We start from the raw sequence: 13587 nt of genomic DNA on the forward strand, positions 1-13587 counted from the left end.
GTCTTCACGGATGAGGCAAAATTTATGCAAGGCGCTATTGTCAATTTTCATAACAAACATCTATGGATGAATAAAAATCTACGTGTCATTCATCAATCTAGAGAGCAATAAGTAAAGTATGGGCTGATTATTGAAGACTTCTTTATTGCAGCATCTTTTCTTTTGTTCATATTTAATGGTAGAAATTACACACAATTTCTGTAAAATGATTTTTCTACGGTATTAGATGACACACTGTGTGCAATACGCAGTCAAATGTGTTTTATACAGAACGGAGCTTTGGAGTTTTATTTGTGGTGACTTCTTAAAAGTTAAAAGTGTTTATGATCATAACCCTATCGATAGTCTGGAAATACTCAAAAACGGGATTATTGCTGCATGTGAAGAAATTCGGAATACATCAGAAATTTTTGAACATTTTCGACAGCCTTCGAAACTTCGATGCGGAATATGCATTGTTGTAGAAGGAAATCATTTTCAGCAATTAAATAAGTTCTCAACATTTCTACAAATACTCCATTATAATCGAAGCGTCTATATCGCAGAAAAAAGAATTTCTCGGACCTCTGTTTATATGATCCTTTTTCATCGTTAGGTAGATACCAAAGTTTGGCCACCTATTTTATTGTCACCTTGTGAATACAAGATGAACAACGTAACTTGATCACTTGAATATTTCAATTGTTTTTGATGATAGGAAAAAATATCGGAGGAAAAAATGTTTGGTCGGAATGTTATGATATTCGATATTACGAAGAATAAAATATTTTTCTCAAGATTATCGATGTTTTTTTAAAGTGAAAGTACATGTAATTGTTGTACCATTATGTTTGATGAAAATTAAGAGTATTTTCATTCTTTCTTACTGTAATGGTTCATGATTACAAGTGCGTTCTTGAAATCTCGTAATAATACTGAATTATGTCTTTTACAACTATAATACTATGTAATAGCGGATATGAAACGTTTCAATGTTCATAAACAATATGCAAAAGATTATACCGCTTTAATCATAAAGTAACGTCGTGTTTATGTACGAGTATTTTAGTACATGTGTTTCGCTCTTATTCTCTAAAAAATCTCTAAATTTTTTGTACTCAAGCTCACATGAAGGTCATGGTACATATTATAAATCATTGGTTTGGTCTTGACGTTAGCTATCCCGCCACGATAATAAAATTACGCACTCTCATTTAAAAAAGAATATTTCCCGTTATTTCGTGAAGTTAGTAAAGTATTTTATACGATTTCTATTCACTTATCAATATCTATGTTAATAGATATAATTTATCGACATGATAATCGCTTATAAATATCGCTATGTTAATCGATGATGTTTATCTGTCTAAGTGTTTAGAAGAATCTTCTTTATCTGCTTTCTAATTTAGGAACTAATAAATTTAGAGATTAAAAGATTCTCAAACAATAGGCATTTTTATAAAGTTTAATAATGGTAAACATTAATTTTACATATCTGTATATTAGCGTTTAAAAATCAATTTTACCAGCTGATAACATTCTATTTTAAAAATCATAAACAATGATCATTGTAGATCCTTTTATTCGTAACTCTATAATTAAACTACATTGATTCTTCATATGAAAGAAAGCTAACAAACATCCCAGACAAAATAGTCTTCTACAATATCTCCAACATTTTATCTACCCGTCAATTAATCATTGATTCATTAATGGTCAACATATTTTCAATCAGTTTACATAATTAATAAATTGTGTTTTTTAATAGTATGATTATTCAAATAGAAATAGAAAGAAATTCCGTTTATTTGTCACTATTTCTTTCAGTTTAAAGAATTTGAGATATTTATAACACTGTGATAAATTATTTTCGTTTTAAATCGTGGACGACCTTTTTATCTTCTAATGTCTGTAATTTATATAACTTCTATAAAGTCTATAGTATTTTAATACATTTTCTAGATCTTAATAAAATAATATACCTACATATTACTTTATTTACATCGTTCAATAACGCTGTATTTACGCAACATTCATCTAATTTCTATTGCTCGATCCTTAATGGGCTAAACGGCGTTACTAGTGAATCTTTCGTCGAACGGGGGGAACAAATCGGTGGCAAGAGGCAACGAATCATTTTAATCTCTGACGATAGAATCTCTCGTGAGGAAGTTTAAATTACGTTCGAAGGAGAGCAGCGTGCAGCTCGTCATTCAACCCCCGCGGCCATCATTGCCTTCTTTAACTTTCACAGAAAGGAAGACTTGGTCTGGGCTGGTAGAACCGGCAGTCAGCCGAGTATCTCTGGAACTTAACTTTCTTCCTGATTGACGTTCGGTTATTGTCGCATTTGCATAACTCACCCCAGCGTCGCGGGTCAGGTTCCTTTCGCGTCTTCTCTTCTGTCGCCGCGTCTCGAGGATGCTAACCAAGAGACAAGGACGTGAGCGCAAGACGGCAGGCTGAGCCAGACGAAGTCAGTAGAAAAGGTCGAGGGAACAAGCAACCGGTGAAGAGAGGAGGGAAAAGGGAAAGACGTCGTCGAAAGAACGGGAGAAGAATGCGGGAACGGCCGCGTGTCAAATCGAATTTGCCTCATTTGCCCTGAGCGGCGACTCTGCCGGCACGAGAATCTATTAGAATAATTTTTATGAATCTAATTTTAAATTCCAGCGAACGAAGTTACTTTACTGTCACGCTGTCAGCGGCTCTTTATTAAGTGGTCCTTCTTGCACAGCCGGTCCACGCAGCCGGAACTCGCAACCCATCGGAAACGAATAATTTAAATAATTTCTCCCGTCTAATTTCCCACCGCGTGGTCAATGTCGCGCGGGGAAACGAGATTTCGCCGATTACTGCTCGGATACGCTCGATTGTATTATTCAAAATACTAGCGATCCGCGCGAACTCGGCCACGCGCAACTGAATCACGCCGCATCGGTTAACTAACTCCCCTCCACCAGTTGTATTCGATTAAAGACCACCGACATTTATCATCTGCTTTTCGCTTGTCACCAAGATGTCCTAACGATTTGACTTACGTTTCGTCTTTTCGTCATAATGTAAAGGAATGTATTTTGAAATTGTTTTGCAACCAAGTTTGATGCTATCGATGATCTTTGCTTTAACCTTCTGTAATGGAACGTTACTAGAAAGTTCGTATACATATATAATACATATATAATATACACATGTAATATGTAATATATATTATTATATGTATGCCATAAGCAGGATGCCTCGGTACAGGTAGTACATACAACTGGGAATGAGTTCCTGATGAAAAATAAAGTAAAGTGGTAAAGTGTGGCAAGTGTAGTCGTGCACGGAGAACGTTCAAACTTAATTTACTCGGAAACGAAGCCGCGAATAAGAAGTTGCTATTCTATATTTCCGATTTATTTTTTCATAAAGAATCCACCAATGCCCGGTTGTACTACCTATACCGACACACTTTATACTATATAGTTCTATTGGGTTGTTCTATTACCACCTAATGACAAAATCCGCAATCACTTAGTTGCTAACCCAATATATAGTACGTATACTATATAGTACTCATGTATCTATATTTTTTAATTCTCCTTTTATCTATTCATCACTGCATTTATAGCGTATATCATACTATTATATTGATACTTAACAATCTATTTATAATAATTATTACTTCATAATAGACTACGGATATTTATACAAATTCATAATGTATATATAATATATATAATTTTATGATATATACATATAGAGTAAGTTCTAGATCGTGATTTTGTTCATCTATTAAATATTATAAATAATATTGTACTTTGAAAGTTTCATATATATTTCCGTATGAATTTTTGTACTTTCATATTGATGCATAAAAACTCGCAGTCTACTTATATGCAAATGAAACTCTATATATTTATGTTTCAATGTTTATAAGGTAAATAGATGAAGTCTTATCTGTATTCCACACACATTTCTGTATAGTACAGAAACTATGCTTGGCTTAATGTTGCAACATCATGCGTCGTATTGCGCAAAATTATTAATCCCTTGCTGTTCATCACATCCTTCGTACTCCATTCCTTCAAGAAGGTATTCATAATGTAACTATACTTTTACATTTTCTAATTAAATTCTGATATAACTGGATTAAATATCTTCAAGTAGTAATATTTTTAAAAAACCGTATGTTTTGTCCATTAAGTGTGAAAGAAATGTGAAATGAAATACAGTCTCGTTCCTACATGAGGTATAACAACAAAGAGTTTGGTGTATAATAAGGCATGGTTTACAATGATCAAATTTTTTCCTGAATTATGATAACAACTGTATTAGTAACTTTAATTTGCTATATATAACTTGCTATGTGCTTTCATTTTCCATTTATTTGCAAACATTAATGTAGGTGTATAACTTCAGTTAATAAATCTTCAATGTATTTTTAATACAAGAATATTATTTATTTTTAAATTATATTCTATTAAATAAGAACTTATCGATTTAAAATAAATAATAATGATACTGAATCAATTATTTGCATTAAATATCTCTAACATATATACATACACTCTTGTGCTTCAAAACATTAGTTTATTCTTAATTGAACACTTTCGTTATACCTCACGATTTCATTCAAATTTTTTATTCTATCGTTACTTGGAAAGTTAAGAATTTTTAAATGATTTCAAATAGTATCAGTACAATATAATATTGTAATTGTATAATATCATAAGATATTTATTTGTAATTTAAACAATATTAGGATTAATTCCTTGTATTAACATATTTAATACTAATCATGTAAAAATTATATGTTATAATAGTATAATTATATGGTTTAGTAGTATTATGTGTATAGTATACATAGTCTCACACTTTACTGTTTATGTAAAGTTAAGTCGTTTTTATATAAAATTTTTGTATATCAGTGGAAAATTACATTTAAATTAATTGCTTTAATTAAAACAGTACACAGTATCAGTACAACAGAAAGCAACTTTACGTAATCGACATTAGAGTGAAAAAGACGTATTTTTATGCGATCGGTATGAAATCAATTTCGATCAATCGAAAAACGAGCTCCTACTGTTCTTACAAAGAAAACTAGAAAACGAACTTTAGTAGGACACTATAACAATTCCCAAAATTTCGTTCTATCGCTTTTTCTATCTGCACATTATGAGTATCTATACGTTATTAACTCTTTGACAATACAACGTAAGAGAAATTCAAGTAAGCTGTCAAATATAGTATTATAAATTTCATACGTGAAATGTCATTATAGCGTAATTTACTGCCTATAAAAAGTCGAAACTGCACATTTTTTGCATCTGATACCAGGAATGCAAAAAATTTTAAGGATAAATAAATAATTATTTTCTAAATTCATCTTGAGTTTTTTCTTATTTTATTACATTGTTAGAGGATTAATTTGATCACTAAATTTTTCAAAAATAAAAAGATAAAGAATGCCAGAAAGAGAATACCAAATATCTCGAGTCGTAGTCGAGTTTTACAACAATCACCAAGAAGCACCTGTGACAAGTGCAGAAACCCATCCAGAGACCCCATTTTCCTCATTCCGCAAGATTTTCGACGATTCTCGAGGAGCAACGGGCCGTGACGTCGAAGGCTCCGCTCCTCGGAGCACCAATTACGATTACCGAACGACCGTCACTTGCCATTATCGGATAGTTAACCCGGTAAATGGGGGAAAGAATGCTCCTCCTCGAGATGATGATGGCGATGATTTGATTCGCTAGCCTCGAGGAAGCAAGAAAAAATCGCGATAAGGCGCGGGCAGCCAGCGAAGCATGGAATTCCACCAGGCAGATGGAGTATCTCGACGCGGCCTATATTCGTGGTTTATTTTAGAACCACACTGAGTCAATCTCGGCTATGCACGCGCAAGCGTCCATCCGATACACCGAGGAACGCGTACACCGATTACAATTCGCTGGACATCATAGGTGCACGCGCCGTAAGCGATCCGCGAACTATCACGTACAACTTTCTCGTCCGTACTGATACCGAGCGAAAAATCAAAAGGGCCATTAGCATGTTATAGTACATCTTGTAACCATATTACAGGCATTTATGCATTTATAAGATATTTAAAGGGTCGACAATGTGTATGATGCACATACAGTATGTCATATAATAGGTGGTATAATCGAGTAGGAGTTGATTCCACATGAAAAAATAAAACGAAAATATAGAATAAAACTTTTTCATATATGTTTCTTTCCGAAAAGATATGTTCAAACCTAGTTTTTTTGAAAATGAAGCTCTAAGCAGAAAAATTTTATTTTACACTTTTTACTTATTTTCGCACGTAGAATAACTTCCTGCTGATTTAGTATTTTAGACAAGTTTAAGTATTCGTGACAAATTTTCAAATTGGGTTTTCTCGGGAACGAAGTGTCATGTGAACAAATTTATTGCATATTTCCGATTTATTTTTTCACACAGGATTACCCTCTGCTGGCTTTTACTACCACTCACATAACACCCGATAATACGTAAAAATATTGTATATAAAATATTTAGTAGGTGAAACGAATCTCCGTTCAGATTCGATTTTTTTAATTGTGCTCATATAAATACGAATGTATGCAAATTGTTCGACAGTTCGCGGTAGATCGCGCCAACGAGAGTCGTAAATTCTTGTTACGATTAGATCATCGATGTTACGAATTGGTCGATCCCTTACTTCGATTAGGATAATAGAGGTAGTTGACTGATTATAACACTGAAGTAACAGGTTGTAATATATACTTTATTTCAACAGCTTTGTAGATATAAATAGTTACGCGTGCGTGTAGGTGCGTGTAGACGTATTCGCAGAGACGTGTGAATAGTAAGTTAAAACTGATGACTGATCAATGAACGAAAAACCAGTCAAGACATTAACTGGTCAACGGATGAAAAACCAGTAAGAGACTTTTTTGACTGATCTAAGGATGATAAACCAGTGAAGTTCAACGACGACGCTGTCGCAGAGGAAAATTATTGGGGGGGGAGGGGGCACTACCGGTCGCTAACGGGTGGAAATGACTGTTAAACATGGGAAAAACTTGACCTTCCTATTTTTTACCTGATTGAACAATAACCATAAGGAACGTCTCGATTTGAAAATCTTTTATAACAATTAAGGGGCTTGAGAGTAAAATAAAAATCCTTAGTTTTATGACAGTTCCTTAGGATTATTGCGGTCTGCAATTAAAACTGAATTATATACAACTGATTTATTTAAAAATGAATATTCAAATGAAAAAAGTCGTCTCGTATTTTATTTGTATGTAATTGAAACACAAATAAATTTGTACAAATTTTCTCTATTACCTATTTTTTAATATAAATTTTCTATTACCCATTTTCCAAATAATATTTTTAATAGTTAGAATGCTTAGACAGTTTAAAAATTTGCTGTGAGAATGACTAAATATTTGTCGCTATCAATGTCATCGTGGTTGTAACATTAATACATTAAACGCGAGAAACAAATTATCTTGTCATGTTAGCATGTCTTCAACAGGTCCGTAACTAATTAATTTACTACATGAATTTGGCAACTGTAATTACATCTGAAAATATCAAAACTTACTTATTTTCATTAAATTCATAACAAGTTGTATAAATTAATGAGACATTACTATAACGCTATTAATACACGTTATGTGATCAATGTCATATTGTTAATCGAATATTACAGCCGATAGTTGGATTTGATTCTTGTAACACAAATATATTCATTATTATCCGTTTCAATTTCATCTACGGCAAGTTTTGTTACAAGTTAATAATATATTTTATTGTAAAAAATGTTGTATATAAACCGTATATGATTTTGAAAAAATATAGAATTCTAATTAATTGTTCAGCATTTATTCATACACAAATTAGACAATATAATAGATATACGATTTACAATGTATGTCAAGGAAAACAGATTACTCGATAGATTAGTATAATATCGATAGTCTTATTTCGCATATAATACATGCTCTCGCGCGACATTAAATACTGGCTAAACAAAAATTGTAAGAAAATGTACATGAAACATAATTTTATATCAGTAGAGTATAAAATATATCTATAATTTAAAAAGTTGAGAGAAAGATGCATAGTGTATAATGTAATATAACCAGAGAATTACTTATCCAAACGACTTTAGTATTTTGATAAATGATGAATGCTTAAATGATAAACATTTTATTCTGAATATTGGAAAAAATATGCTCGCTGTATAACCATGACTACAACCACGACCAAATCGACAGCTATGCCGGTCCGCTTCGCGATGAGGCGGTAGGGCAACTGGAAAATAAAAGATAATCTAGACCTAATCCAATACTCCCGACCCAAATTCAGCCAAAGTAAGCCATACAGTTTAAGAGTAGTAAATTTTAGAAAAGGTGTCGTCAAAATCCACGAGAACGTTGCACATCAACAGGTTGATCGAAATTTCTTAGGGTTTATTTTCGTCAAAAACGACCCTAATTTTCGGTTTCAGTGATTTTAAAAATCTTTAGAAAGTGTCAGTGTAGTCGAATATTTTGCGACACAGATAATATAGTAGAGTCAAATTTCTATTGTTAATTTTGACACGTAAAATAAACTTTGTATAAATTCTGCCATAATTTCTAAAATCCAAACTATACATTTATTTAGTGTGTCCTCCAAGCACATACAGTTTTTCAGTTTTACGAGTAAGAGGAAAATTGAAATATCATGTAAATCTATGCATATTCTATTAAAATTAGCCCTCATATAACTAATAATACTGTACGCCCCAAAATAACTTTTAGCAAAATTGCTATTGTTATAAATTATCTCCCATAAAGATTTATTGGTTAATAGAATTCTATCGTAAGTGGAATTATATACCAATTTAGAAATTATGATTAGCCTACATTTTTCCAAACTTAAATATATCTAGGAATGTAGTGTAGTATCGTAGACGGATTGCCTGGAAGATATCGGGTGTGTGTTGTCAACGTTGTCATGGAGTGTTGTTAGCGTATTTTAAAAAGAACTGTTGTAACGAAGTTAGTTAGTGACGAATAGTGATTGCGTAAACACAGATTAACGGGGCATCAAACGATATTGTAACAATTATACCGTTAACAAACCTACTAACACTATACGATTTTCCTACATATATTATAATCTCAACTATAATATTATTTCGTTCATGGTTTAATCCGTTTTGAAAAAATTAATATATTTACTATTATAGTACAATGATAATAGTACAGTTATAAAACTGTATTTATAATAGATAATTACAGTCAAATGATATATTGTAATATCGGGGGAAAACCCTGAGTAATTAAGAAGGTCTGTTTGACCATGGGACATACGCGTGCCGGGTATATAGTATAATATCGAGAAAAACCCTGTGTAAGCAAGAGGGTCTACTTGACCATGGGACATGTGCGAGCCAGGTATATCGGATACAGGGATATAGGGTATAAAAGGTAGCCGTTAGTGAGTTGATGGGTTCTTTAGTGTTGCCGGCATTGTGGAGCTATTTAGTGTTGCCAGCGTGGCCGGGGAGTGTTGCCGGCGTTGTCGGGCGCTTTAGTGCTGTCAGCGTTGTCGAAGAGTGTCGTCAACATTGTCAAGGAGTGTCGTCAGCGTTGTGAAGGAGTGTGGTCGGCGTGAAAGAGAGCTGTTATGACGAGAGGAGTTAGTGACGAATGATGACTGCTTGCATATAGGCTGACGAAGCATCATACTTGATTTTGTGTTGTGAATGATATTGAAATAAATCATACCGTTGCTAAAACTACTGGCACACTAAATCTTATTTTCCTACAATATTATAGTAATATTTATTACAATTATAATAATAATAATTATAGTAATATTTATTACAATTATAATAAAAATATAAAATGTAAAAATCTTCTCTAGTGACGTATTTATTTTCATTTTGAAGTAGTTTCTCACCTCGGTTAACATAAACCACAGATCTACATACTATTGAATTTATTACACAAGGGAAATATTTACTTAATACGTATATTTTGCATTAAAATTATTTATCATTTTTGTTTTGTACTACCTTAATATAGGATTAAAGTTTTATAATTTTTTGCTTATACTTATGACAATTTTACACTATTTTTACCCATACATCATAGGGTTAAGTTTATATGGAACAAAGTTTATATGGAAACTGGAGGAACATTCCACATCCATTTGAAAATTAAAGTTGACTGCAATATAAGAATTTAACAATATAATTAAAAGAAAGAGGTTCTTAATCGCGGATTTTAATAATATGAAAACATATAAGATTTTCGTTTGCAAGCAATATAGTTTTCTGATTGGAGCTGAATGTTACTTTGAAGCTATGTTTAACGAGATTGCGAAATATATAAAAATTTAATTGAATTGCTCAGTATGAGCCTCTGAAAGACTCGTTTTACAATTTAGTTAAACGATTTAGTTTAGTTTAGTTTATCATTCAATATCATTTAAATTACTTACGGCTATACCAATTTACGTCTTCGTTATATCATTATACCGCTTATTATACAACCCAATCTATTTATAACAATGATTACTTCCTATTTCAACTATCAAACGGGGAGCTATAACTATCAGTCAAAAATTTTAAACATTTTCATTATGGAAGAAAATTTGAATTTAAGTCAACAGAACAGTTTCTCCAAGAACCCTATACGCGTTATATTATTTAGAGTTTAGAAAGTGTCATTGGCGATATGCGCGCTAATCGCGGCTCACAAACAGATATGTATCACGCGCAGACCGCTGTATGATTTATCGTAACATGTACATTATAGTGCGTATATTGCGTTCAATAAAGACATTCGCTTTTAGTTAGCTATTATTTCTGTTATTATTCGAGCATATTTTGCTATTCTTCTTATATAGTGTATAGTGGCTCAGATATTAAAAATTAAATATTATTATTAATCTCTTAGGTACGATACGTCACTATAGTTACTTTCGCGGATGTCATCTTATATTACGATTCGCCACTGTAATGGCTTTTGCGGATGCCATCTTATATTAAGACTCGCCACTATAGTGGCTCACTCTACTGACTCATTCGCTCACCGTTTGAGCTAAATCATCTTCATCATTCATTTTTATTCTTCATTCATTTGTCTTGCTTCACGCTTTTTTGCCCTCACAACGTTTTATAACAGTGTTAATAATATACAGAGAGAATATATAGTCTTTATTTTTGGTACGCCATTGTCAGGTATCAATTGTTGCTTTTCGTTTAAATAAATATACCATTATTAGATGCTCTTTTTAATATGCCAATCCGTATCCTTATAATTTTTTAGAACCTTCGACCTCAAAATGTCGCTTCAAAATAGAAAACGAGGAGCAATTTGAAAACACTATTGCGCTATGAGTGTGAAAATTGTGATCTGGGTCTATGTGTCGTACTGTGCTTTAAAATATGTCACACTCAATTGTGTTATTAATTATTAAAGTTAAAGCATATGCATCATATCTTTAAGAAAAATTATAATTTAATTATCAAAAACTTTATTCCAATGTGCTTGCATAGAGAACATTATTGCAGTGCTGTATCGTTTATATATAAGTCGCGTCAAACTCTGCCGTACAGAGAAACAGTCCCGTACAAAATTCAACCGTACCTAAGATGTTAATGAAATCCAAGAACTCTTAGATACTCTAGAAAAAAATATATTTATCTACGTTCAAGATTAGCTACGTTTCTGCGCATAGTTTACGCTGAGATTAGAAATTCTAATCATGCTATTGGCAAATTTAGTAAATGCGTGGCTTAGATTTTAGTCCTCAGATGGTAGGATGGCAAGTTACTGAAAGTAGGTTCTTCGATCTTTTTGTTCATTTATTCAAATTAGCTGATTTATTTAATTACTAATACTCAGTAGCTTTTAAATAAGCTATTTTAAGATTTTTTAAACTGAGGAAATGTTCTTTCAGAGCTATTCTATACAACAGTCCTTTCTGTTGTTGAGAGGCTTAAACAGCTGTTAATGTATTTACTAAGTTCTATATTAATCGAAGAGCTTGGAAGATTGAGTACTTTTATTTTTAGTAACTTTTTAAAATTGTACTAAATGACTTGAATTTTTTAAAGAAGTTAGACGAATTAGTTTACTGGATGACATGTAAAAAATTGTTTGAGGAGTTTGGAACTAGTCGGAATCGTAAAGAAAATAGTTAAAGTCTTTTTACAACTCTTTAATCATAATCGATTAATCCTCTAATGAAAATTTAAATAGTACGTTTTATAAATTTATGTCAGTTATATTCACGCCGAAGATTTCAACAAAATCAGTTAACATTTACTATGAGCTACAAACGGTTAAAAGTTTTCCGCGATATTTGGCCTATAACTGTAATAAATCTACGGTTTTTCGATAGCTGTTGCTTGTTTCTATATCAACTAATTTCAACAGAATTTTCAGCGCGTCATAAATCTTCAAAATGTGTTATTTAAATTTTCATTACAAGCCCAGATAAAAAGTTGTAAAAAATGGCCTTTACTTTTCTCTTTGCGACTCCGATTAGTTGCAAGTTTTTCAAAGAATGTTTACGTGTCATTTAGTAAGCCAATTCTCCTAATTTCTCAAAAATTCTCAAATGGTTTGGTCCAGCTTTAACCCTTTCGCTTCGGCAGTCCAGTCCGCCGAAGTACTGTCACTGAAATACGCACAGTGAGCGCGATTGCTGTATATACATTTTCCTAAGTCTTAAATAACAATAATTCTTGTAAAAACCGTATATGAAATACCGTTTCACTGTCAATGGATTTAATAGATTTTTTAGCATGAAACAGTATACGACCGTTTGGATGTTTGAAATATACTGCGTGAAACGTTTGATGTTGTTTCAACAATGAGTAACTTGAAGAAGTGATTAATCCAATATGTCAAAATCAACAGAAAATGTTCTGCTAATAACGAAAAGATAAATTATTGACTACAGATAGCACTTGTACATGCATCATTTGAATGCCGGATATGTGGGGTGCCGTATTCAGGAGTCGTCGCGTGGTCGCCGCCTATATGCGGCGCTCGAAGCGAAAGGGTTAAAGAAGTTATTCTCTTTTAGAAGGTGCCTGAATATATATTAATACCTGCTACTATATCTTACTTTTATTTTTTCTAAGAGAAAATTCCATTGCATAAATTTTTATAACTGCTTAAATGATTACATGACTCTTATTATACTGATTAATTTAAAAGCATTAAAATTTGAAACAAATTTAAAAACACTGGTTTTTTACGTTTCCATTTAAAGATTGGTAATTATATGGATACTCGATCTACTCTCAGCAGTTTAATTTTTTGCCACTAGTTGGTGTATCGAAATTCTCGATTTCCCAATACAACGCTCGTGCACATATCTAACAAATACGAATTCACTATCAACTAATTATAAGTCACTTGCGATAAACGAATTTTCCATCGCGTGATCGTAATTGCATCGACGATCTAAGTATAAACTGTACGCTAAACGTGATTTTTCCTTTTGTTCATGATCTGTGAAAATTTCTAGAATGTTGATTCATTTTGAATAATGGAAACGTCCTTTGGATGAATATGTAAGGTTGCGACAAAATTTCTGCAAAACCAT

The 13587-nt window shown here is 32.3% G+C and overlaps 1 protein-coding gene and 1 pseudogene across 1 annotated transcript in view; both read right to left on the minus strand.

The window, feature by feature from the left end:
* Positions 1-13587, minus strand: part of LOC117237031 (forkhead box protein O) — a 292486-nt gene that overhangs the window by 54810 nt on the left and 224089 nt on the right. The window lies entirely within an intron of this gene.
* On the minus strand, positions 2011-5770 carry LOC117237043 (annotated as a pseudogene).

The sequence above is a fragment of the Bombus vosnesenskii genome, unplaced genomic scaffold (genome assembly GCF_011952255.1).
Source record: "Bombus vosnesenskii isolate JDL3184/JDL3185 unplaced genomic scaffold, Bvos_JDL3184-5_v1.1 scf7180000013355, whole genome shotgun sequence".
Classification (NCBI taxonomy): domain Eukaryota; kingdom Metazoa; phylum Arthropoda; class Insecta; order Hymenoptera; family Apidae; genus Bombus; species Bombus vosnesenskii.